The sequence below is a fragment of the Oncorhynchus gorbuscha genome, linkage group LG12, assembly GCF_021184085.1.
Source record: "Oncorhynchus gorbuscha isolate QuinsamMale2020 ecotype Even-year linkage group LG12, OgorEven_v1.0, whole genome shotgun sequence".
NCBI lineage: Eukaryota > Metazoa > Chordata > Actinopteri > Salmoniformes > Salmonidae > Oncorhynchus > Oncorhynchus gorbuscha.
Genome location: NC_060184.1, coordinates 28,279,285 through 28,305,984, shown reverse-complemented (window position 1 = coordinate 28,305,984; position 26,700 = coordinate 28,279,285). Strand labels below are relative to the sequence as shown.

Genomic DNA, 26,700 nt, shown 5'->3' with positions numbered 1-26,700 from the left:
GTAGGTTCATGCTCTACAACATCCGCAGAGTACGACCCTGCCTCACACAGGAAGCGGCGCAGGTCCTAATCCAGGCACTTGTCATCTCCCGTCTGGATTACTGCAACTCGCTGTTGGCTGGGCTCCCTGCCTGTGCCATTAAACCCCTTCAAGTCATCCAGAACGCCGCAGCCCGTCTGGTGTTCAACCTTCCCAAGTTCTCTCACGTCACCCCGCTCCTCCGTTCTCTCCACTGGCTTCCAGTTGAAGCTCGCATCCGCTACAAGACCATGGTGCTTGCCTACGGAGCTGTGAGGGGAACGGCACCTCAGTACCTCCAGGCTCTGATCAGGCCCTACACCCAAACAAGGGCACTGCGTTCATCCACCTCTGGCCTGCTCGCCTCCCTACCACTGAGGAAGTACAGCTCCCGCTCAGCCCAGTCAAAACTGTTCGCTGCCCTGGCCCCCCAATGGTGGAACAAACTCCCTCACGACGCCAGGACAGCGGAGTCAATCACCACCTTCCGGAGACACCTGAAACCCCACCTCTTTAAGGAATACCTAGGATAGGTTAAGTAATCCCTCTCACCCCACCCCCCCTAAGTTTTAGATGCACTATTGTTAAGTGACTGTCCCACTGGATGTCATAAGGTGAATGCACCAATTTGTAAGTCGCTCTGGATAAGAGCGTCTGCTAAATGACTTAAATGTAAAAAATGTAAATGAAATTGGATGGGGAGTTGGTTGGCTAGTATGGAAAGAGCTCTACATGTATTTGTCATACTGTACTTGTTGTAACCTGTTGATAGGACCATAGACCTATAATCAAACTCTGATCTCAGCTCAGCTTCGTCTGAGCTAAATGTGCCAAATATTCATTCTTCATTACCTGTAAATATTCCATGAACGTGAGTGACGTTAAGGAGGATCCAGCCCCGCCAACACTAACCTAACACATTTCCAAAAGCTTGTCTTGCTTTGGCCCGCATGAATGCTATTTGGCTGCGAGGCCTGGGGTTGTGAGGGGTGACTGCATCAGTGTTTATCTTACCGACCCGATCCCCAAAGACAGGGCCTTATTCTCCCGCAGAGAAAAATCTCATTAGGGTTTGTTGCACAAAACACAGAATGCTGATCCCTCGCAGGCTTTTTCTCTGGGACACATGTTTCTAACTGCTGTCTGACCCGGGCTCTTGAGCTTGTCCAATCCCATTTGGCTCATGTGCCTCCGAGCCAGGGCTCAGTTACCCCGCACCCATCTCAAAAGGCTATGTTTTTATTTCTCTCACCTTTGACCTCGTCAATAGAGACAGATCCATTTGGTACTGTATAGGGGTGGGGGTGTTTGATGCATGGACACCTCTTTGTGTAGGTGTTTTGGCCTCTTATGTTATTGTGATAAATAATGCGAGTAAAGTGTGAGTAAAGAACACAGTCACAGCTTGTCTTTGTCAGTGGGTTATCATCATTGTCAGCCTGTCCGGGCCCATGAGGCATCCGATCCTCAACTGCCCATTCCTGGCAGCTATGTCTCTTTTGGTGTCTAAAGGCTGTAAATTCAGTCAATGACGTCAGGGCACTGGGCTGACACCATGCATCAATGACTCACTTTAAATTCATGTCTCGCCTTCCGCCTGAGATGACTCTGACAATCAATAACGCTGGACTGAGGATATAGCAGTCGCCCCCGCTTGACTCCAATCTCAACCATTAATTGAAGTCTGTGCTTTTCGGGGCTGAGGATATATCTTGATGGAGAGGTGACATTGACCATAAAAGGAGGGGAAGAAGTACACACACACACACACACACACACTGCAGCAGACTGAGAAAGGTGCTCTGTGAGAGCCCATTAGTGCTTAACAGTGAAAGGCCAGGTCCCCATAGGAATCGGTGGAAGGAAGCTATGTTGAGTAATGGTGTGCACATGGAATATGTAACTCACTAAAGAGGCACTTTCAGCACCTTGCATGTGATTTCCAAGAGACTTCAGGAGGCTGGGGTTTTGCCTCTTTTTATGAACTTAAAATGTGTTTAAGTTATTCTGTTTTGCCTGTTTCCATTGTAATTTTCTGAGGAGATTAGGCTATTTCCTGTGGTTTCACACTATGAAGTTTTTCCTTTTGTAGACACAGAATAGAAATCACTAACCTTGAGGTTGACCAGTCCGTCTCCAGTTCAAAAAGCCGCCCTGAGGCTGAGAGCCCTCCATCCTCCTCCCCTTGCAGGCAGGATGTTTGGAACAGGTGTTTGGTGACAGGGTCAAGGATGCGTTTTCTGAATAGTGTCTCTGGTTTGTCTGCCAAAGCAGTTAGGCCTATGTGGGTATATGGAGGTCCCTCGAGAGCTTGCTGGCCCATGCAGCTATAGCATATGGCGCCCCCTGATCGACGCCAGAGTCTGTTCTCACTCCCTGTGTGCTGGGCTCAAACTTCAGCATAGGATGCACTCTTTCAAAATAGCAATTAGCCCATCTCATGATAATCTATACTAAAGCTAAGTATGGCAGAACTAATAATGAAGAGACATAGCGATCCCCTTATAAAGCAGGATTTTTGTTAAGATCATCTGGTATGCCCGAAATAGCGATACTCTCAATGAATATTCAACCATTTCTGGTTTTACGATGAGTCTTTTCTGAAGGTGGCAGTTCACAGCAGGCTTCTTCTATGAAAGCGTTATGCTTTCTCCAACTCTCTGCACTAGGCATGCCTTAATTGACTGAACCCTTTTCAGTCATTCGATGCTTCTTTTTGGCATCCATTCTGTAGTGAGACCCATTAGAATATGCCTAGTGATAGAATTCAGAGGCTGTGTGGATGGAAACATGGTCTGAATGATCATGTTAGAGACCCAGCCACTATAGAGATTCCTCTTCTCTTGGCTTCTCCTATCGTGGCCAGATGGGGCCCTAACCTGCTTGCCCTCTCTATTGCTGACTCATAGCCTGAAACTCTGCTTCCATAGCTGGGCTCTCGTCATTTATCACGTCCGAGCTGAAGCCTTTAAGAAAATTGCAGTACTTTAGTCCTCTACGTTTCCTAGTGAAAGGCGTCCAAGAGTCTGAACCCTTAATTCAATAAGAGATAAATTGAAAAAATGTGCAAATGTAAGCTGTATTTGCTGGCCAGAACCTAGGAGTGGATTTCATACCCCCTCGTTCTCTGTGCTGTAAATCTTCCCAGAGTTCCATCTGCTTGGCTCCGAACAGTTAAGAAACTGTTCATTAGACTGACACAAACCAGAGAGAACCATGAGGGCGGGAAGTGGCTCTACGTACGCAGGAGTCTTGGATCGGGCCCAAGTGTCTGGCCCCTGAGGGCCTGCTGATTGGGTCACCATGCATAAGGTGGGACTGGGATGGAAAGGCTTCGGGGTCAGCTTAATCCATTTCTTTTGTTTCAGTCAACAGAGGCCTTTGTGAATTCTGAGCCCATCCATAAATTGGGCTGAAAGGCACAGCGGCTGCCAACAAACGATTTAACATGCGTTCCGTCCCCTCAAAGGAATACTGGTTTTGATAGCGGTAGCCAATGTTTTCACTGAAATGAAGTATTTGATTTAATTGTGGTTTAAAATTTGTGCGTTTCATTTCACTACTGTGAGCCGACTGTTTGCTTTTTTTTTGTCATCTTGCACTAGTTTGATGGACGACCAGAAATGTTCCTATGTCAACCAATAGAAGAAACAGTTTGTTTAGTGATTGTTTTAAAAAGCACATTTAGCAGACAGGTTCTGATAAGACCTCTTCACACACACACAGTGAAGGCGACATTTGGCTTGTAATTTCCTTGGTTGTTTTACGGGCTAATGGGTAGCCCGTAAAGGTAACAGTAAGCACTTGAAAGGTCTTCTCTCTTTTTTTAGTACTGCGTTAAAATCCAGGTAGCAGACAATGGACCCTAATAGATATCTATGTAGCTGTAATGTATATTAACTAATACACAGATCAAAAATATTAACTCAACATGTAAAGTGTTGGTCCCATGTTTCATGAGCTGAAATAAAAGATCCCAGAAATGTTCCATATGCAAAAAAAGCTTATTTCTCTCAAATGCTGCGCACAAATTTATTTACATGCTTGTTAGTGAACATTGACACTTTGCCAAGATAGTCCATTCACATGACAGTTGTGGCATATCAAGAAGCTGATTAAACAGCATGATCATTACACAGGTGCACCTTGTGCTGGGGACAATAAAAGGCCACTCTAAAATGTGCAGCTTTGTCACGTAACACAATGCCACAGATGTCTCAAGTTTTGAGGGAGCATGCAATTGAGATGCAGACTTCAGGAATGTCCACCAGAGCTGTTGCCAGAGAATTGAATGTTAATTTCTCTACCATATACCACATCCAACATTGTTTTAGTGAATTTGGCAGTACGTCTCATCGGTCTCACAACCGCTGGCCATGTGTATGGCGTTGTGTGGGTGAGCTGATGTCAACGTTTGCTGATGTCAACTTTGTGATGGTGGGGTTATGGTATGAGCAGGCATAAGCTACGGACAACCAACAATTGTAATTTGAAAGCACAGATACCGTGATGAGCCCTGTTGTCGTGCCATTCATCCACCACCATCACCTCATGTTCCAGCATTATAATTCACAGCCCCATGTCACAAGGATCTGTACACAATTCCTAGAAGCTACAAATGACCCAGTTCTTCCATGGCCTGCATACTCGCCAGCAAAGTCACCCGTTGAGCATGTTTAGGATGCGCTGCATAAGGCAAATGGTGGTCACACAGTTACTGATGGGTTTTCTGATCCACGCACCTACATTTTTTTAAAGGTATCTGTGACCAACAGATGCATGTCTGTATTCCTAGTCATGTTAAATCCATAGATTAAGGCCAAATTTATTTATTTAAATTGACTGATTTGCTTATATGAACTGTAACTCAGTAAAATCTTTGAAGTTGTTGCATCCACTTTGAGAAGCAACTTCTACCTAAAGCCCTCCTTCCACTGTTGGTAGCCGTGGAAGTTCTCAGGGATGAAATGGGCCCTGCGGCTTGACAAGTAGACGCCCAATTTACCCCCCCCATTCTCACAAAAGTATCCTACTTTTTACAAAGTTTGTCATTTCATCGTGTGACGCTGACAGTGGAGCGTTGTGGGATTTTGGAGAACCTCAAACCCAGCTTTTAGAACAACATGCTGATATTATAACAATGTATTTAAGAGTTTTGCTCTGAGTTACTATAACATGCATTTCTGGCATTGAGAAATATAGTAAGTGCTACACTCCCGTTTTAAACTGATGCTCATTTTATTATGGATTCCTAGTGAAATGGCAGCTCAGCCTTGCTCAGTAAAGTGGCTGACTTGACATTGCCCAGGGCCTGTCTTTAGGGTAGTTTTCTTGGTTAAAGAGGGGCTCTGTTTAAGCCACAGTCAAGGCCTTGTGTCCGAGTGTTTACTAATGTGATTCTCTGTAGCACTGGCAGCTCTTCAATCCCCATTTATATGGTCTGTCTGGGCCCTGATTGTGGAGTGTAATGTATTGAAGGAGCTGTTAGCTTTCTCCCAGACCTGAGATGGAGTCTCCTGTTTTTTATTTTTTTTGTACCCTCCTGGCCAGGTCATTACCATAAAAGAGAATGTGTTCTCAAAGGGGCACCCTGTTAAAAGAAGGCAATATTCCTCCTACTCCTCTTTCTCCAGATATCAGAATTTGAAATGTACAATAAGGTGAAATTGTTGTTTTAATGGTAACCTGATGGGACGATCCCTATTGGCCTCGACTTTAGCTTGACTTTATTTCCCCCCTTACTCTCCTCAGTCCACCCTGGTCTACGTAAGTGATAACAGTGAAGAAAGGCACATTTCCTCAGTTTCCCAACATTTCGTCCAATATGCCTTTTTTTCTACTTTGGCTCATGACATCTTTTTGTCAGAGACGAGTACAGTCTTTTTTCCCCCCCTCTTTCAAAAACAAAAGCTTTTCAGAGGAGCTCTTATGGCCAGCCAGCTTTTTACTGACACACACACTTGGCAAGGAGGTGGTAGTCTTACTTTCACCCTTACACTGATGCTGTTCTTGATCGTCCCTGGCTGTCAGAGCAGAGCGGACGTGAGCCCTCTCGCGGAAACACCCCAGGAGTCAAGGGCACCTCTTGAAGGTTCCTGCTAGAGGGAGTGGCGGGATTAATGCTGACTGACTTCCCTGTTGGGGCCCTTGACGCAGGCTCCTCCAGGTTATCACCCCACCTTTGGCACTGCATGTGTTCTCATTAGACTATTGTGGAACCTTGTAGCCATCTGCAGCAGTTCTTACAGCAGGCCAGGCCACTGATTGTGGAGTGTAAAGTATTGAAGGAGCTGCTAGCTTTGAAGGAGCTGCTAGCTTTGAAGGAGCTGCTAGCTTTGAAGGAGCTGCTAGCTTTGAAGGAGCTGCTAGCTTTGAAGGAGCTGCTAGCTTTGAAGGAGCTGCTAGCTTTGAAGGAGCTGCTAGCTTTGAAGGAGCTGCTAGCTTTGAAGGAGCTGCTAGTATTGAAGGAGCTGCTAGTATTGAAGGAGCTGCTAGTATTGAAGGAGCTGCTAGCTTTGAAGGAGCTGCTAGCTTTGAAGGAGCTGCTAGCTTTGAAGGAGCTGCTAGTATTGAAGGAGCTGCTAGTATTGAAGGAGCTGCTAGTATTGAAGGAGCTGCTAGTATTGAAGGAGCTGCTAGTATTGAAGGAGCTGCTAGCTTTGAAGGAGCTGCTAGCTTTGAAGGAGCTGCTAGCTTTGAAGGAGCTGCTAGTATTGAGCTTCTAGTATTGAAGGAGCTGCTAGTATTGAGCTTCTAGTATTGAAGGAGCTGCTAGTATTGAGCTTCTAGTATTGAAGGAGCTGCTAGTATTGAGCTTCTAGTATTGAAGGAGCTGCTAGTATTGAAGGAGCTGCTTGCAGACCTGAGCAAAAGAGTCTCCTGTGTTTTTCTGGACATGGCATGCTACCAGGCAGCCCCCTCATCCGTTAGAATGGGAGACTGGTCTTTGTCAGTTGTCTACTTGCACCCAAGCTTGCCCCTGAGTCATGTCATTCCTCCTGTACTGTAAACACAGGCATTTGATGGAACCCTGGAGACGGTGAACCCACTGGTTGCCATTAGATGGGAAATATGTGCTTTATCTCCAGGGTTATTCACACTCTCTTATTTATGGCTGTTGTGATGTTTTCATTGATCGTACTGTTGAAGACATGAACACTCATTTTATGACTGAACACTCATTTCATCAGCACGCAACAGTTTGATGCATGTTCACTTGCAGTCAACCAAATTATACAGACTGCCTGGAGTCATTCAATTCATGCTATGTGAATATGTGCAAATAATTTAATTTCACATTTATTTAAGAGCGCACTTCTAAAAGTAATATTTTCCTATTTTACTCTATAATTCTTTGTTTGACAAACTTCTCACAGGTCACAAATCCATCGTTGGTTAATCTGTTCAAATCCCCTCTGGTTCATTTAATCTGTTATATTTCACTTGGAAACATGAACTTCCTGTTATTCTTTCAAAAAAAGCAAAGAATATTCTAAAACATCTCTCCCCATTCTCATTATGGTGGCTTCAAACATTTTTGTAAAAAAAGAAAAATGCATGCATGCTTTCAATTTCGTCCCTCCCGGCCGCCTCTTTCCATCCCTCTCTTCGTCCAGAAACAGAACCAGCTTTGTTTTTGTAACGATCAGTTAAATTACACTTCCAAAGCTCAAGGTCAGAGCGACTTCCCCTTTTTTGTTTTGATTTAAGTGGCACTTAGCCCTGCTACTGTAGCTAATCAAAAGGATTTATGGGGTGCATCACTTTGGCCTGGAATGAGGGGTGTTTGTTGACACCCTCCTCCGGGTGTTTTGGACGTTTTTTTTATACACCATTGTTGTAGCTGATGGAATGGAAGGCAGGTGGGGAGACCTTCCACTTGTTTGGTAGAAAGCACAACCCTCTCCTTCCGCTGATCTGGAAAGTCTGTGTAAGCTTTCATAATTACATTGATCTTGAGAGGGTTTTACGACCTGCTGACGCAGTCTATCACATTTCAACATGGCACTTGTTAACGGCCCTGGTGTTTTGCATATTCCAAGTTCACGTCCAAACGTGGGTGTTTCTCGGGTTTCCTGTTAATTGGGATTTTTCATATGACCCTGAAGGAGAGGAAGAGGAGCGGACAGACAGGCAGACGAGGGGTGAAGGAGAGGAAGAGGAGCGGACAGACAGGCAGACGAGGGGTGAAGGAGAGGAAGAGGAGCGGACAGACAGGCAGACGAGGGGTGCGTTTTTGGGCCTCAGAGCGTTGCCAAATGGTTCCTCTCCTTGATTGAGTCAGAGAGACTGTCAGGCCAGAGGCGTGGACTACGAGAACCAGATGTTGACTTCCCCTCTGTCTCCATAACCCTAAAAACAGATTACACTATATTCCTGGTATTAGAGGCCTCAATAAAACGCTGTTTCGCAGCATTGTGCATTGTGCATGTTGCTTTTGTGTTTTATTTTCGCTTTAAATGCAGGAAGTCATTATTAGGCCATCTTATCCGAGGAAATGTATCGCTCCCACGAGTTTCCACCCGATCACATCTTTTGGACTGGTTTGAGTGAACACAGCAGAGGCTTGCTGGGTTAATGAGCCTGCCCTCTCTGCCAACCAATGGCACTGCCATCTTTACACCCAGACCTCTGCCAGCCTAATTGTTTACCTTAGAAATAGCTTTGGACAAAACCCTCCAAGTGCCCTAAATCTGTCTTGGGCACTTATTTGGAATTTATGTGTGATTACTTGCCATTAAGTGCCTGGGGAGGGAGGATTCATAATAGAGTGGGTGATGTGGGTAGGACGTCTTAGGCCAACTTACGATGGACGACCACAGTAAATGAAAGTGAGCAGTGAAGGATGGGACAGATTGAGAACATTTGGTCAAACTGCTTCTGGCTGAGCGTCTTAGCCCCCTACGTCTCTCGGAACGGCAGGTCATTGTTGTGTTCAAATATGCTGACCTCTAATGAGAAGGCAGGTTAGAGGGACGACCTGGAAGCGCTTTGTCTGCATCTCCTGGGAACACAAACACCAACGGTATGCACAAGAACAGCTGCAGGGTTGGTCCTTGTCAGCGGATGCGTACTGACACTTATTTGTCATTTCGCTGCAAAAAAATATATGGAGGCATTTTGGAGGGGCTTGCAGTGTGAGAAAATGCAGATAAGGGAATGTGTTGTAGGTGGATAACTGGGAATCAGTCACTCAAATATTTCATATTAAACTTGAATCTAACAGGATGGCTCCTCGTCAAGGCTAACCTTCAGAATTCCTGTGAAAAAGGATGTCACCTGATAATAATATAGTAGTCATTCCCAATATGTGTTTGTCTCTCACCATTCATGTCCATCTTTACAGATCATCAATATTTTGCTAATAGCTATTCCGCCCCCTATGGAATGAAGGTGACGTTTGTGTGTGTGGTTTTCCTTCTTACTAGCTCTGAGGAAAAATGTACTTACTATATGACTCGCTATGAAAAGGTGGTAGTCCTACCTAGGTATCTTAAAGTGAATGCACTAACTGTAAGTCCCCCTGGATAAGAGCGATGGCTAAATTACTCAAATCTAAAATGTTGGTTTGGGTTTTGGTCTTAAGGTATTTCAGTAGTTCACATATTCAATATTGAGGCTTGGATGTTATGGTTTAGGGCTGATTTTGGTCCAAAGGGCATCCCATACGCTCCTTTTTCAGCCAGCCATTTTTTGATTTGTTTAGAAAGGATTACCTCCGTCTATTTTGGCTTTGGTGTTGCCTTTTTTTTTTGTGTGCTTTTTTTTCGGTTCGTTCTGCGCTTTCATCACTGCAGATTTCCCATGTTGATATCCCCATGTCATCCGATCCCTACGTATTTCTTCCTGTCCTAAAACCCAGTCCCATATGGTGTACAGTGTGACTTTCAGAAGCAATTTACATATCTAGCATGAAATGGAACAGTTGAAATAAGACACAGCGGAGAGATGCTTCTTGGCGCCGCTCCAGGAAGGGCAGCGGTTGTGAATCTGCTTCCTGGGCTTTGCGTTTTCTCCCTGTCCTTAGCTGTTAAGCACTTTAGGAAAATGCATCTTAAGTGCTCTTTCATGTTTTTGTTGTTGTTGTACTTATTGAGTTTAACTTGCATGTAAATTCGCAGCACAGCAGACTCAGCGAAGAGATCAGAGAATGGCGAGGACGAAGCAAAGTGCTCGAGTAATTCTTGATGTAGATCGGGGACTGCAGATGTAAATGAGCTGTAAGCTAAATCTGATGCAGTGCATCACTTCTCACTTGTGCGACGTATGTTTTGCTGTACATTGTCGCTGTTCCAAATCAACGTAATAAATACATGTATAGGAGACATTCTCTCAAGACTGCCTGCCTGGTTTTTGCTCAGTTTAGTTGAACCTATAGAGGGTGCTTTGGCTTTTGAAGTTTTCTTTCAACTTGAAAGGAACATTGTTTTAACTTTTGATCCAGTACAATTAGGAGAGACATCCATGTTGAATAGAATAAGACAGTAAGCCAGCAGGAATCCAAATGGCTATGACTCATTTCTCAGATGTAAAACAAAATGGTAGAATGCTTTTTAAAAGCAAAAATGGAATAACCATTTCCTCAAAAGTAGTCCACCTCTTCCACAAAGGCTTTTGTGAGTTTATATAGGCCTACCTTTACTCAGTGGTGGAAGAGCCCAAATACTGAATCTTCTTCAAACTAAAAACAAAGGGTTCTTTATCATTGAAATCTATTCAGACCATTGGAAACTCCAATGTAAAGCAACGCTTATGATTCAGAAGGGAACCGTTTTCTCATGTCATTGCTGGTTTTGAAGTCCTGCTGAAGAGTGCCTCCCCCCGTTCTCTCTCCTTCAGCAAACTGGTCATTTGTTATTTTTCTATCTTCCTTTCCTCTTAGGATTTTGTTGCCAAGGCAATGGTTGAGAAATGCGGCCCTGGGGTGTGTGTGTGTGTGTGTGTGTGTGTGTGTGTGTGTGTGTGTGTGCGTCGGAGGAATGCCTGTGTTAAATATGGCCATAGGATCCTGTCAGACCCCAAGGCACGGGAATAAAAGAGACACACTGGTGTCTGAGGATGCTCTTCACTCAAAGGAAATGACCCTGCGATACACAGGAACAGCCCGAATTCCTGCCCTTGTGTTGTCATCGCAAAAGTAAATACTTTGGGCCATGGTTTTGTCGCTAAATCAACAGGCTTTCTTGTGCAGCTTAAAGGGATAATCCACCCCCAGAAATAAATATCATGAAACTGTCAATTTTATGGAAGCTTGTTCTATCAGTGGTTAAACTACACATTTTTCCCAGGATTTAACTTCGAAGTGGTCCATCTGTGAAATCAGGAAATTGTGTAGGATACGTCATAGCTACATGGTTCTCGTCGCTGGAGATCGGGGATTACACACTCTTATTTCAAAAGGCTTTTAAAACAATTGCCTGCACTCCAGGTCGCCAAATCAGCCAATAGATAGTATCGGCATACTTGTATATAACACATCCATCCATTTACTGTGCATTCCGAAAGGAGCTTAAATGGCGCCGGAGGAGATGGCCGCCGTTTTACGGTCTCCTAACCAATGTGTTTTTCCCCACGATATTTGTAAATGATTTTGTACATAATGTTTCTGCAACTGTATCTTATGGCAGAAAAGAGCTTCTAGATATCAGGACAGCGATCACTCACCTCGGATTAGACAGAGATTCTTTCAACAACAACAACAACAACAACAGCAGCAGCAAGCAGGACTCACAGGATATTCTCCAAACACCCCACAGGGCAGACATCCCAATTATACGCAAAAGGAAGCGACACAGGGTAAGAAGAGCCGGATGCCTCGTCCGGACCTGCAGAAGGCAACTAGGGAAGCCGCCGTTACCGTCAATATTACTCGCCAACGTGCATCATTGGACAATAAACTAGACTAGGTACGATCACGAATATCCTACCAACGGGACATCAAAAACTGTAATATCCTATGTTTCACCGAATCGTGGCTGAATGACGACATGGATATTCAGCTAGCGGGATACACGCTGCACTGGCAGGATAGAACAGCACACTCCGGTAAGATGAGGGGTGGGGGGCGGTCTGTGCATATTTGTAAACAACAGTTGGTGCACGAAATCTAAGGAAGTCTCTAGATTTTGCTCACCTGAAGTAGAGTACATTATGATAAATTGCAGGCCACTACTTGCCTAGAGAGTTCTCAGCTATACATTTCGTGGCTGTTTATTTACCACCACAGACAGATTCCGGCACAAAAACCGCACTCAGCCAGCTGTATAAGGAAATAAGCAAACAGGAAACCACTCACCCAGAGGCCGTGCTCCTAGTGGCCGGAGACTTTAATGCAGGGAAACTTAAATCAGTTCAACCAAATCTCTATCAACATGTTACATGTGCAACCAGAGGGAAGAAAATTAGACATCACCTGTACTCCACACAGAGAGACTCATACAGAGCTCTCCCTCGCCCTCCATTTGGTAAATCTGATCACAACTCTATCCTCCTGATTCCTGCTTTCAAGCAAAAATTTAAGCAGGAAGCACCAGTGACTCGCTCTATAAACAAATGGTCAGATGAAGCAGATGCTAAACTACAGGACTGTTTTGCTATCACAGACTGGAACATGTTCCGGGATTCCTCCGATGACATTGAGGAGTACATCAGTCACTGTCTTTATCAATAAGTGCATCGAGGACATCGTCCCCACAGTGACTGTACGTACATACCCCAAACAGAAGCCATGGATTACAGGCCACATTCACACTGAGCTAAAGGATAGAGCTGCCACTTTCAAGGTGCGGGACTCTAACCCGGAAGCTAATAAGAAATCCTGCTATACCCTGTGACGAATCATAAAACAGGCAAAGCGTCAATACAGGGCTAAGATTGAATCATACTACACCGGCTCCGACACTTGTCGGATGTGGCAGGGCTTGCAAACTATTACAGACTACAAAGGGAAGCACAGCCGCAAGCTGCCCAGTGACACGAGCCTACCAGACAAGCTAAATCACTTCTATGCTCGCTTCGAGGTAAGCAACACTGAGGCATGCATGAGAGCATCGGCTGTTCCGGACAACTGTGTGATCACGCTCTCCATAGCCGACATGAGTAAGACCTTTTTAAACAGGTCAACATACACAAGGTTGCGGGGCGAGACGGATTACCAGGACGTGTGCTCAGGGCATGTGCTGACCAACTGGCAGGTGTCTTTATTGACATTCTCAACATGTCCCTGATTGAGTATGTAATACCAACATGCTTCAAACAGACCACCATAGTCCCTGTTCCCAAGAATACGAAGGCAACCTGCCTAAATTAAGGCTGCTGCTACTCTCTGTTGATCTTATATGCATAGTCACTTTAACTATACATTCATGTACATACTACCTCAATTGGCCTGACCAACCAGTGCTCCCGCACATTGGCTAACCGGGCTATCTGCATTGTGTCCCACCACCCTCCAACCCCTCTTTTTACGCTACTGCTACTCTCTGTTCATCATATTTGCATAGTCACTTTAACCATACCCACATACTACTTCAATAAGCCTGACTAACCGGTGTCTGTATATAGCCTTCTTATCTGTATATAGACATCTTATTTTAAAATGTCTGTTTACTTTTTATTTCTTTACTTACCTACACACACGCACTATTGGTTAGGGCCTGTAAGTAAGTATTTCACTGTACGACACTCTACTATACCTGTTGTATTCGGCCCACGTGACAAACTTTGATTTGATTTATTCAGACCCCTTGACTTTTTCCACATTTTGTTACCTTACAGCCTTATTCTAAAATTGATTAAATAAAAAAAATCCTCAAATCTATACACAATACACCATAATAACAAAGCGAAATCAGGTTTTTACAAAATACCTTATTTACATAAGTATATAGACCCTTCGCTATTAGACTCGAAATTGAGATCAGGTGCATCCTGTTTCGATTGATCATTCTTGATGGAGTCCAGTTGTGGTAATTTCAATTGATTGGACATGATTTGTAAAGGCACACAGTTGACAGTGCATGTCAGAGCAAAAACCAAGCCATGTGGTCAAAGGAATTATCCGTAGAGCTCTGAGACCTGAAAATAGCTGTGCAGTAGCGCTCCCCATCCAACCTGACAGGGCTTGAAAGGATTTGCAGAGAAGAATGGGAGAAACTCCCCAGATACAGGTGTGCCAAGCTTGTAGCGTCATACCCAAGAAGACTTGAGGCTGTAATTGCTGCCAACGGTGCTTCAACAAAGTACGGAGTAAAGTGTCTGAATACCTACATTTGAAGTCTGATGTTTACATACACTTAGGTTGTAGTCATTAAAACTCGTTTTTCAACCACTCCACATGTCTTGTTAACAAATTATAGTGTTTGCAAGTCCGTTAGAACATCTACTTTGTGCATGACACAAGTAATTCTTCCAACAATTGTTTACAAACAAATTATTTTACTTATAATTCACTGTAGTATCACATTTCCAGTGGGTCAGAAGTTTAGATACACTATGTTGAACTTGCCTTTTAAACAGCTTGGAAAATTCCCTAAAATTATGTCATAGCTTTAGAAGCTTCTGATAGGCTAATTGACATAATTTGAGGCAATTGGAGGTGTAGCTGTGGATGTATTTCAAGGCCTGCCTTCAAACTCAGTGTCTCTTTGCCTGACATAATGGGCAAATCAAAAGAAATCAGCCAAGACCTCAGAAAAAAAATTGTAGACCTCCACAAGTCTGGTTCATCCTTGGGAGCAATTTCCAAACTCCTGAAGGTGTCACGTTCATCTGTACAAACGATAGTGCGCAAGTATAAACACCATGGGACCAGGCACCCTTCATACCGCTCAGGAAGGAGACTCGTTCTGTCTCCTAGAGATGAACGTACTTTGGTGTGAAAAACTGAAATCCCAGAACAACAGCAAAGGACCTTGTGAAGATGCTGGAGGAAATGGGTACAAAAGTATCAATATCCACAGTAAACAAGTCCAATATCGACATAAGCTGAAAGGCCGCTCAGCAAGGAAGAAGCCACTGCTCCAAAACCGCCATAAAAAAGACAGACTAGGTTTTGCAACTGCACTTGGGACAAAGATGGTACTTATTGGAGAAATGTCCTCTGGTCTGATGAAACAAAAATAGAACGGTTTGGCCATAATGACCATTGTTATGTTTGGAGGAAATGGGGGGAGGCTTGCAAGCTGAAGAATACCATCCCAACCGTGACGTATGGGGGGTAGCAGCATCATGTTGTGGGGTTGATTTACTGCAGGAGGGACTGGTGCACTTCACAAAATAGATGGCATCATGAAGAGGAAGATTATGTGGATATATTGAAGCAACATCTCAAGACATCAGTCAGGATGTTAAAGCTTGGTTGCAAATGGGTCTTCCAAATGGACAATGACCCCAAGCAAACTTCCAAAGTTGTGGCAAAATGGCTTAAGGACAACAAAGTCAAGGTATTGGAGTGGCCACCACAAAGCCCTGACCTCAATCCCGTAGAAAATGTGTGGGCAGAACTGAAAAGGCGTGTGCGAGCAAGGAGGCCTACAAACCTGACTCAGTTACACCAGCTCTGTCAGGAGGAATGGGCCAAAATTCACCCAACTTATTGTGGGAAGCTTGTGGAAGGCTACCAGAAACGTTTGACCCAAGTTAAGCAATTTAAAGGCAATGCTACCAAATGCTAATTGAGTGTATGTAAACTTCTGACCCACTGGGAATGTGATGAAAGAAATAAAAGATTAAATAAACCATTCTCTCTTATTCTGACATTTCACATTCTTAAAATAAAGTGGTGATCCTGACTGACCTAAAATTGAATTTTTACTAGGATTAAATGTCAGGAATTGTGAAAAACTGAGTTTAAATGTATTTGGCTAAGGTGTATGGAAACTTCCGACTTCAACTCTATATAAATGTGATCTTTCTGTTTTACATTTTTAATACATTTGAGAGAAAACAATCTAAAAACATATGTTTGCTTTGTCATTATCTATTATCATCTATAAATATCCCAAACAACTACCTCTTCCCCTACTGTATTTACTTGGTCCTTCTGTAGCTCAGTTGGTAGAGCATGGCGCTTGTAACGCCAGGGTAGTGGGTTCGATCCCCGGGACCACCCATACGTAGAATGTATGCACACATGACTGTAAGTCGCTTTGGATAAAAGCGTCTGCTAAATGGCATATATTATTAATTTATTATTACTTATTTATTTTTGCTCCTTTGCACCCCAGTATTTCTACTTTGCACACTCATCTACTGTCAGATCTACCATTCCAGTGTTTTAATTGCTATATTGTATTTATTTCTCCACCATGGCCTATTTATTGCCTTTACCTCTCGAATCTTTATCTTATTATCTTTATTTATTTTATTATTATTATTATTATTATTATTATATATCTTATTTATTTGGTTTATCTTGGCCAGGTCACAATTGTAAATGAGAACTTGTTCTCAACTTGCCTTCAATGGCCTATTTTATATATTTATTTATTATTTGTGGCCTATTTATTGCCTTTACCTCCCTTATCTTTATCTTATTTCTAATTGTTATTATTTATCATATTTATTTGCTTTATCTTGACTCTGTTGCGGGCCGGGCGCAGTGTACACTAACCAGGTTGCCAGGTGCACGGTGTTTCCTCCGACACATTGGTGCGGCTGGCTTCTGGGTTGGATGCCAGGTTGTGTCTCGGAGGACGCGTGGCTTTCGACCTTCGCCTCTCCCGAGCCCGTACGGGAGTTGTAGCGATGAGACAAGATAGTAACAGCTAACAATTGGATCCCACGAAATTAAGGACAAAAAAGGGCTAAAATAAAAAAATATTAATAAAAACAAAAATCCATTTTAGAATAAGGCAATACTGAACAAAAATCTAAACGCAAGATGCAACAATTTCAATGATTTTACTGAGTTACACTTCGTATAAGAAAATCAGTAATTTGAAATAAAGTCAAATGAAATACATTCTTTAGGCCCTAATCTATGGATTTCACATGACTGGGCAGGGACACAGCCATGGGTGTGCCTGGGAGGACATAGGCCCACCTACTTGGGAGCCAGGTCCACCCACTGGGGAGCCAGACCCAGCCAATCAGAATGAGTTTTTCCCCACAAAAGTGCTTTATTACAGAGCAATAATCCTCAGTTTCATCAGCTTTCCGGGTGGCTGGTCTCAGACGATTCTGCAGGTGCAGAATCTGGATGTGGCGGTCCTGGGCTTGTTTGGTTACATGTGGTCGGTCTGTGGTTGTGAGGCCGGTTGGACGTACAGCCATATTCTCTAAAACGGAGTTGGTAGAAAAATTAACATTAAATTCTCTGGCAACAGCTATGGTGAACATTCCTGCAGTCAGCATGCCAATTGCAAACTCCCCCAAACTTGAGACTTCTGTGACATTGTGTTGTATGAAACAACTGCACATTTTAGAGTGGCCTTTTGTCTCCAGCACAAGGTGCACCTGTTTAATCAGCTTCTTGATATGCCACACCTGTCAGGTGGATAGGTTGTCTTGGCAAAGGAGAAATGCTCACTAATAGGGATGTAAACAAATTTGTGCCAAAAATTGGAGAGAAATTAGCTTTTTGAATGTTTGGTTCGTTTATATATCATCATGAAGGTTTTATATTTTTCTTAGATGTGCTCTTCTAAACAGTGTAACAAATTATTCAACTCAGTTTATCCTTCAAGTATCATCTCGCAATGCTCCCTGTGTGTCTGTGGGAAACATGGGAAAGGGCTGTTGTTGCCATATCAATGTCCTCTACTCGCTCTGGTCATAGGCGAACTGCAAATTGAACTCGGAGAGTTAGACTCCTAAATTGATATTGTAGTTTGTTTAGGCGATTTTACAGCTAGCTCCTTCATATGCTGATATTGACTTTGGTATTATTGTGTGTAGCTACTTTTGCTATATAGCGAGCTCGCTACTTAGCCAGCCCAGACTGGGAGCATTGCATTGTGGGTTTTGTAGTCAACTTGAGCTGCAACAGATTTCCACAACAATTTTCACATTATTAACAACAAAATGAAACCTTTGTACACACAACATATTGTTTTCGCATATTAGTGTTATTTAACACTGTTTAATCATAGAAATTAGTGGTTTGGAGGATGATTTCCTCGAACTGAGCTCAAGTGTGAAGAACACTAGTTGTCTTAATGTCCATTTTTCATGATTTAAATTATCTTCAGAGAATAATACCCATCAAACTCAAATGCATCCTCTCAGAAGAAGATTCGTATACAGGAGATTTCATGGTTTTGAACTTGCCCGATTAAATTAGAGTGACTCCTTTGGAAATTAGTGGTGACTGTGACTCAAGCCAAGCCTCATTGGAGTAATTGGCTAATGCCATGCTGGGAATCTGCCGTCCAGTGGCCAGGCAGGGGGAGATTAAAATAATTTTTGAGCAGGATGTATGTGAATTAATTGGACCTGTGTTTAGGACTTCATCTAAATTAGTACGGAAGGGTTTTCCCCTCAAAGATCTTAGACACATTTTTGTACAACAGAGACCAACTCTAATCCAGAGGGAAATGTATTTGTTTATTAGTGTCGCCGCAAGAACCAACTGTTGCTATTCTACTGTAATTGTAAAGAAAATGCACGTTTTCTCACTATCCTTAAAAAAGTGACAATCTTAGTTGTTTGGCAGACTAGTGAGTTTGTTAGTACCTTGGCTTGTCTTTTTGTGATGTAAAGCTAGATTTATTTCCTTGTCAAATGCTAATGATGTTCCTTACCCCTCCTCCTAATACAGACCATATGGTATGTGTGTTGTAAATGGTAACATGCATAGAACATGCAGGCTACATAGCAGGGCTGGGAATTGTCAGGAGCCTCACGATATGATATTATCACAATACTTAGGTGCCGATATGTATTGCGATACTCGCGATTCGATACTCGTGATTCAATACTGTGATTATATTGCAATTTGATGTTCCAAACATTTTGCTCAGAGGGACAAGGGAGCCATTACAAAAAGGTTTTGATCAGTCTTGGAAATAAAAGTGCTGAAAATGAAAACATGTTGGCTCATTAGTTATAAAGACGATGGAGAACAAGCTATAAAGGAAAAATATAGGAATATTGGTGCAGGTACAGCCAACGAGCACAAAATGATATATGTAACTGTATAGACCCCCCCTCCCCATTACTAGAACATGTAAGTGGTCTCTGTAAAAAAAATATTTTAAAAAGTCATGCTGAACAACTCAATTGGATTATGGAACTCAAGCTTGCGTCATGATGTGGTGAATGTAGACCTAGGCCTATGTCAGAGAGGAGTTCAGTAGCTTTGATTGCTTAACCAGTTCTACAGTTTGGACTGAAGCTTGCTGGGTGAATTAATAATCTGAGGATCTTGAAGACTGCAAACCCATTTCTGTCCCTTATGGTAAAATCCCTGTGACCTAAAGCTGTTAAACCAATTTACCAAAAAACTCTCATCCATCCACATTTTTCTCCATCACTGGCTGCTGTTCTCTTCATGTGGCTGTCTTCGCACACCTTGGTAATTGGTGATGTGGACCATATGTTGGCTTTCAATAGCAGTCTGTTCAGTCGGTGGCACCAGGACTTCTCCTTTCCGGTCACATAGTAGTTGTTGTCTTGGTCAAGGGAGAGGGAAGGGGAGGAATATCTTCCTGTCCTCTTCTCCCACCTTCCTACCACCAAACCCCTCTTGGTGGAGCGTTGTGCTGTTCGGAAGCTGGTCATTGGGCCTGGCTGTTTTGAAAAAGGCTCCACAGCCCTGCTGCTGACGGTGTCTAATTTTCACAGTGACCTCCTGTGACCTTATTAATGGGGCAAGAGCGGCAGGGCTGCTGTGACCCTTCCTCTCGGGGGTCAAGGTGGTTGAGCAGGGAGCAGCCATTAGCTTGAGAGGCTCTTTTGAAAAACCCAGGAAACATGTCACTTTCTCCTTCCCCCTTCTCCCCCAATTAAAGTGATTTTCCTAACTTTTTGTTTTCCAGGCCTGCGAGTTGGGAGATGTTTTGAATCAGTATTTGTAGGTATTTTCTGTGTGGAGTTCTCCTTTTCTTTTGAGGAGGAGAGCTTTTTGAGGTCTATTAAAAATTGATGAAGCTGTTTACTAGCACCATTTTTCGGAGTAGCCTAATTGTCGTTGTAGGTTTTTGTTGGAATGGTAGCTTGTTTAAGGCTGAAGTTCAAGTATGTTTACTGGTTGTTCTTCTTTATAAAGTCTGCTGCATACACTGGCTCAGGGCTGCCTTTGCTTGGGGAGTCATAAAACATGACGTGTCATCAAGTTCAAAAGGTACATTATATCACCATAGAGAGCCAGCAACTCTTCAGCATGATGAGATTGCCAGAGTGAAACTTCCATCAAGTTTAGCTTCAAGTCCCTCACTTTTTCACTTTTTCAGTTTTTTTTGTCTCTCTTACAGCTTATCCCATTGTGAATCCCTTTCCAATCTGAACGCATGAACAGCATCACTACGTTGGACAATATCACTCCCCTGGTAAGTATTTTACCTAGTTTTCTCTTTCTTCTTATATAACAAGCATAACAATTTACTTTGCAACACACACAGATTTGACTGATTAACAAGATATAAGCCTAATTCCTCACAACCAAGTACATATTCAGTACTTTTTTCTTTACATTTAATTTATATATATATATATCATTTATTTTTACTAATAGTTACCAGTACTTTGTCTTCAAAGAACTGTTGGACTATAATGATTGCAACTTTCATGTAATCAAACTCTGAGTATATTTTTCACAGTGAATACACTCTTTCTATCATACCCTCTCCCCCTTTCCCATTCCTCTCTGCTTGGCGGGCCCAGACAGGCTCTCCATATAAGTCAAACAGCTTTTTTTCTGCTCTTGCTACAACTGGGTCAGTGAGAAGCACAAGGTGAATCTGTTTACCTACAGCTCACGCAGGCTGCCCTACACACACACACACACACACACACACACACACACACACACACACACACACACACACACACACACACACACACACACACACACACAGAGCCATGTCAAAAAGACGACAACTGTTACATTTTGCAAGGTGTTCCTAAATGCAAGTTGAAGACCAGACTGACCATTGTCCTTCTCTTTGACTGTCGCTTTGTTGCATAAAAATCGATCAGATAAATAAATAAACAGGTGTATGTTTTTGTGCTTGTGCGTGAGTGCCAGTGTGTGTGTTGATGTCCAATATCTGACAGTGCATGTATGAAATGTGGAGAGGAACAGAATGGAGCAGCTGGGTCTGCTTTGTTGGCTTGTTTTGTAATGTCAGAGTCTGGTGTTGATTCAGAGCAAAGCTGCATGCTTTACACCTTTCCTGCACAGCTGCAATGATTCTGCTCTTAATAAGGTCTACATAAGACAAAACTGGAGGGGACTGGGTGGGGGGTAAGGAGTTGAGGGTGTACGTAGGTGGGGGTTGCGGTGCAGCTCGCCGAGTCAAAATATGACTGCCGCCTGCGAGGGAATCTAGCAGCTGTGTTGACCGTCTCGTCTGACTGTGAAGAGAGGCACTGATTATAAAGTGCAACATTCTGGAAAGCCAGCAGTCTCGGTTAGGAACGGCTTTGATCATTTAGCATTGTAAACTGCTCCATCATCTAAGGCCTCAGGTAATACACTGGTTTATTACCTTAATGAAGGGGTTGAAATGTTTATCTACAGTACTAAGCCCTCAAGCACTTTTGTGGCCAGCGATGAAGAATCCTTTTGGCAACGACCTGAAGGATGAGCAGTTTGTTAGTGCTCATTTGTGGCAGCTTTGGAGGAAAATGTTGTATTAGGCTACTTAAAGTTTATTATCTGTTGATTTTGATCCACTTTCCTCAATGCACTTGTAGATTAATGTATTGAGAAAGCTCCTCTCTGCTTTGACACATTGAAATCTACAAAGAATACAGGTGTAGGATTTTAAAAAAAAAAGTTTTTATATATACATTTTTGGTTGTTGAATTTGACCACTTTTTCTCCCCAATTTCGTGGTATCCAATTGTTAGTAGCTACTATCTTGTCTCATCGCTACAACTCCCGTACGGGCTCGGGATAGAAAAAGGTTGAAGGTCACGCGTCCTCCGATATACAACCCAACCAAGCCGCACTGCTTCTTAACACAGCGAGCATCCAACCCGGAAGCCAGCCGGTGGGGATTTCCTCGTCCCATCGCGCTCTAGCGACTCCTTGTGGCTATCATGAAATTGGGGAGAAAAAAGGGGTAGAAGTACAACAACAAAAAGGATAATAAACTACCAGTTTGCATTTCCTGCCGAGCAGGAGAGTTCCTACAATAACAGGGTGATCAAATGAATATTCTACATTTATACCCGCCTCGTGAATGATTCAACCCTAGCAGGAGATTATTTCACCTAATGCTCAGTCCCTACTCATTAATGACCCAATTCTGAACAGCAAACTATCTGGGTTTGACACCTCACAACTGACTCGACCATCGGCAGGTATAGTGTGTGTATATTTGTTCAGTAACGGAGGCCCTAACTCTGAAACTCCTGGTTGGTCACTGATTGGAGATTTAATTTCCCTTATTGATTATCAATAGCAAATTGGAGGAGTTGGGTTCCTTGCTGCCAGAAAGGTTTCACCAAAGGCCCGATGTAGGCTATTCATAACTAGAGGCCCTGTAGTTCATTTTGGCTGTTGTTTTGGCTCATCTTTGGTCTATTGTGGTGGCAGTTCCGCCGGTGGTCCCATGTAAACAGCTCTGAAAGGGGTTCCCCTCTCCTAGTCTCTCTCCCAGAGAGCCTGTGCCTCTGGTTTAAATGGGGTAATTGATAGTAGAGGATGCCTGATCCTGGTGTCTGGTGCTAGGAAGGACCAGCTCTGTGTCTCTGACCCCTCCTGTACAAAGGGACCCTCTCCTCATCCCTTCTCTCAGAAAGCTGGGAAGAGTAAATATTTAGCAGGCCGCACAACAATGGCTCGCCCAGGGAGAGAATGAGACTTTCATCAGAACTCCTGGCTAAAGGGACATTTGGCAGAGGGGGAACTAGTTGGCTAAATCTGGAGTAGGGGTTTTTAGGGGGAAAGGAATCTCTCATGCTGAAGTCTCATTTCTAGAGCGGGTTTTTCACTAAATACACTAAATATACACTACTGTTCAAAGGTTTGGGGTCACTTAGAAATTAGTGTCGAGAGTTGCAAAAAAAAGCCATATCTGACTGGCCAATAAGAAGAAAAGATTAAGATGGGCAAAAGAACACAGACACTGGACAGAGGTACTCTGCCTAGAAGGCCAGCATCCCGGAGTCGACTCTTCACTGTTGACGTTGAGACTGATGTTTTTTGCGGGTACTATTTAATGAATCTGCCATTTGAGGACTTGTGAGGCATCTGTTTCTCAAACTAGACACTCTAATGTACTTCTCCTCTTGCTCAGTTGTGCACCGGGGCCTCCCAGTCTTTCTATTCTGGTTAGAGCCAGTTTGCGCTGTTCTGTGAAGGGAGTAGTACACAGCAATGTACGAGATCTTCAGTTTCTTGGCAATTTCTTGCATGGAATAGCCTTCATTTCGCAGAACAAGAATAGACTGACGAGTTTCAGAAGAGTTCTTTGTTTCTGGCCATTTGGAGCCTGTAATCGAACCCACAAATGCTGATGCTCCAGATACTCAACTAGTCTAAAGGCCAGTTTTATTTCTTCTTTAATCAGAACAATAGTTTTCAGCTGTGCTTTCATAATTGCAAAAAGGGTTTTCTAATGATCAATTATCCTTTTAAAATTATAAACTTGGATTAGCTAACACAACGTGCCTTTGGAACACAGGAGTGATGGTTGCTGAAAATGGGCCTCTGTACGCCTATGTAGATATTCCATTAAAAATCAGCTGTTTCCCACTACAATAGTCATTTACAACATTACACTGTATTTCTGATCAATTTGATGTTATTTTAATGGACAAATAATGTGCTTTTCTTTAAAAAACAAGGACCTTTCTAAGTGATCCTGAACTTTTGAACGGTAGTGTATATTTAAGATCCTTCACACTGTTGAAGTGATCAGACATCCTTTCTGTCAGCGCTCTCTCTCCTCTGTTTGGAAAACTACTTCAACTCCATTATGGCACACATTTTCTTCCGTTCTTCTACCCCCCTCTTTGACATTCTAACACTGACGTGTGTGTGTGTGTGTGTGTGTGTGTGTGTGTGTGTGTGTGTGTGTGTGTGTGTGTGTGTGTGTGTGTGTGTGTGTGTGTGTGTGTGTGTGTGTGTGTGTGTGTTTTGTCTTTTTTACAAGCCAAGTTACCAGCCTTCCTTTAGACACGCTCTGAATTTCCTTTCTCACTACCCCCTCCCCCGCACTCTTCTATCCTACATTAGATTAGTTGCTTGTAAACCTTTGTACAGTACTACATCTCACTTAATGCCCACACAATGACAAAGGGGTTTTGCAGTCTAAAGGCCTCTGCCGGGTTCCATTGGAAAGGCCTTAAAGCAGGTTTTGTCTCCCGTGCGCCACCATTGTGACTGACATTAACAGCCTAGAGGACTGCAGGCCGGTGTAGGGCGCACTGTGCGAAGGCTGTTCCCTGGCCAGGGTGAGAGGGAGAGAAGCATGGGATCAACACTGTGATTTACTGTATCTCGTAAATCCTCGTCATTTACTGCCATAATTACTCCTCCAAAGGTGTGAAGTGCTTCAACAAAACATAGTGTGCTGGGATGAATGGGCCGGGCCCCCCACGCCCGAATCATTCTGGCTGGCACGATTACGGCTGCCACGGCAGAGAGAGCCCAGTCCAGGGTCACTGAGCCTCTCAACACTGGGAAGGCTCACTTCTCCCACTGACACAGAGTGGGGGGGAGGGGGAAAGCAGGAGGGACATTTTGACACGGCGTAGTATGGTATATAAAATAAAAAAACTCCAGCAACCGTCTTTTCGAATGATATAACTTTAATGTTAAGTTGTCATTTATGTATTTGCATCATGGAATAGAGTGCAAAGACCAGTCATCACTGGCGATAATCTTCCAACACTCCAAACAAACAATAAGTCGTGGTTAGAATGAATAAGAGTGAGTAGGAATCAACACTTCAATGGGAAATGAATGAAACAAACAAACAGGATCAATATGGAAAACAACAGGCTGGCAATCTGTCTCTGTTGGGTTTCTATTGGGTGTGTTTTAATTGGTCAAGTTAAAGCGGTGTTGGTCGTGCTACTCTAGCAGACTAATGGGCTGAGTGGGTACTAAAGGGTTGCAGGCCCACGGCTGTGCCAGGCAGCCAGCCAGTGGTTTATGAACCACTCTCCTTCACTTGTTCCTTAACATTCTCCCTGTGTTTGCGTGTGTGTTCGATTATGGATGTGTAGTTGCGGGTGTGTGTGTGTATATACATATGACACAGGCCCGTGAAAGGAAAAAAACCGCCCCCTCGTTGTAAGGCCTTTAAGGGAGGCCTGTTGACCCAAAGCATGATGTAATTCAATAAGCCTGTCACTAATAATTTCCCACTTCTTTTAATGGGCTGGAGATTGATCCAGGTTCTGTAGCAAGGTCCCATTTTCTCTGGGCGGGGTGTTTTTCCGGCTCCATCCATTTTACTGCCATATTTCACTGTTTATAAATATTTATGCACATATACAGCTGTCTAATAAAGACATGGAACTGGACGGCTTTCCAGTTTTCATTTTTAAGATCTTATATTTTGCTGGTGGAAATGCCAAAAAGCTGTACCCACCCTTTTAATAATAATAATAACAGCTTGTTTTCTCATGTAAAAGAAAAATGACAAACAGACCTTCACCCCTATAAGTATGCATATACATGCTCTCTTACATACACAAACATACCCTCATACATGACCATAGGTGTGTGGACACCTGCTCGTCGATCATCTCATTCCAAAATCACGGGCATTAATATGGAGTTGGTCCCCCCCTTTGCTGCTATAACAGCCTCCACTCTTCTGTGAAGGCTTTCCACTAGATATTGGAACATTGCTGCGGGGACTTGCTTCCATTCAGCCACAAGAGTATTCGTTAAGTCGGGTACTGATGTTGGGCGATTAGGCCTGGCTAGCAGTCGGCGTTCCAGTTCATCCCAAAGCTGGTCGATGTAGTTGAGGTCAGGGCTCTGTGCAGGCCAGTCAAGTTGTTCCACACTAAACTCGACAAACCATTTATGTTTGGACCTTGCTTTGTGCACTGGGGCATTGTCATGCTGAAACACTAAAGGGCCTTCCCCAAACTGTTGCCACAAAGTTGGAAACACAGAATCATCTAAAATGTCATTGAATGCTGTCGCGTTAAGATTTACCTTCACTGGAACTAATTGGCCTAGCCCGAATCATGAAAACAGCCCGAGAGCATTATTCTTCCTCCACCAAACTATGACGGTACCACGTTGAAAGTCACTGAGCTCTTCAGTAAGGCCATTGTACTGCCAATGTTTTTCTATGGAGCATGGCCGTGTGCTTGATTATATACACCTGTCAGCAATGGGTGTGGCTGAAATAGCCAAATCCACTCATTTGAAGGGGTGTCCGCTATATACTAGAAGTATATAAAATTATGTCCATGTCTGCTTCGTACCCTGATGCTGTGAAGTGGATGGATGGGTCGGGGCGTTCTACACAAACACAGGAGAGTTGTGAGGAGATACCTGTAGCTCTCAGGCCTCTTTCTTCTGGGCTCCTGGTACTGTATCAG

General features: G+C 43.4%; 1 protein-coding gene across 4 annotated transcripts in view; it reads left to right on the top strand.

Moving 5' to 3' along the window:
* LOC123990824 (protein dispatched homolog 1-like) overlaps positions 1–26,700 on the top strand; it is an 80,804-nt gene that overhangs the window by 16,458 nt on the left and 37,646 nt on the right. For 3 of the 4 annotated variants that reach the window (XM_046291711.1, XM_046291708.1, XM_046291710.1), the window contains exon 2: positions 20,433–20,507. The gene's annotated coding sequence lies outside the window, so the exon portion shown is untranslated. Of the gene's footprint in view, positions 1–20,283; positions 20,303–20,432; positions 20,508–26,700 lie in introns of those variants that run through there. The other variant, XM_046291709.1, reaches the window with a different exon arrangement.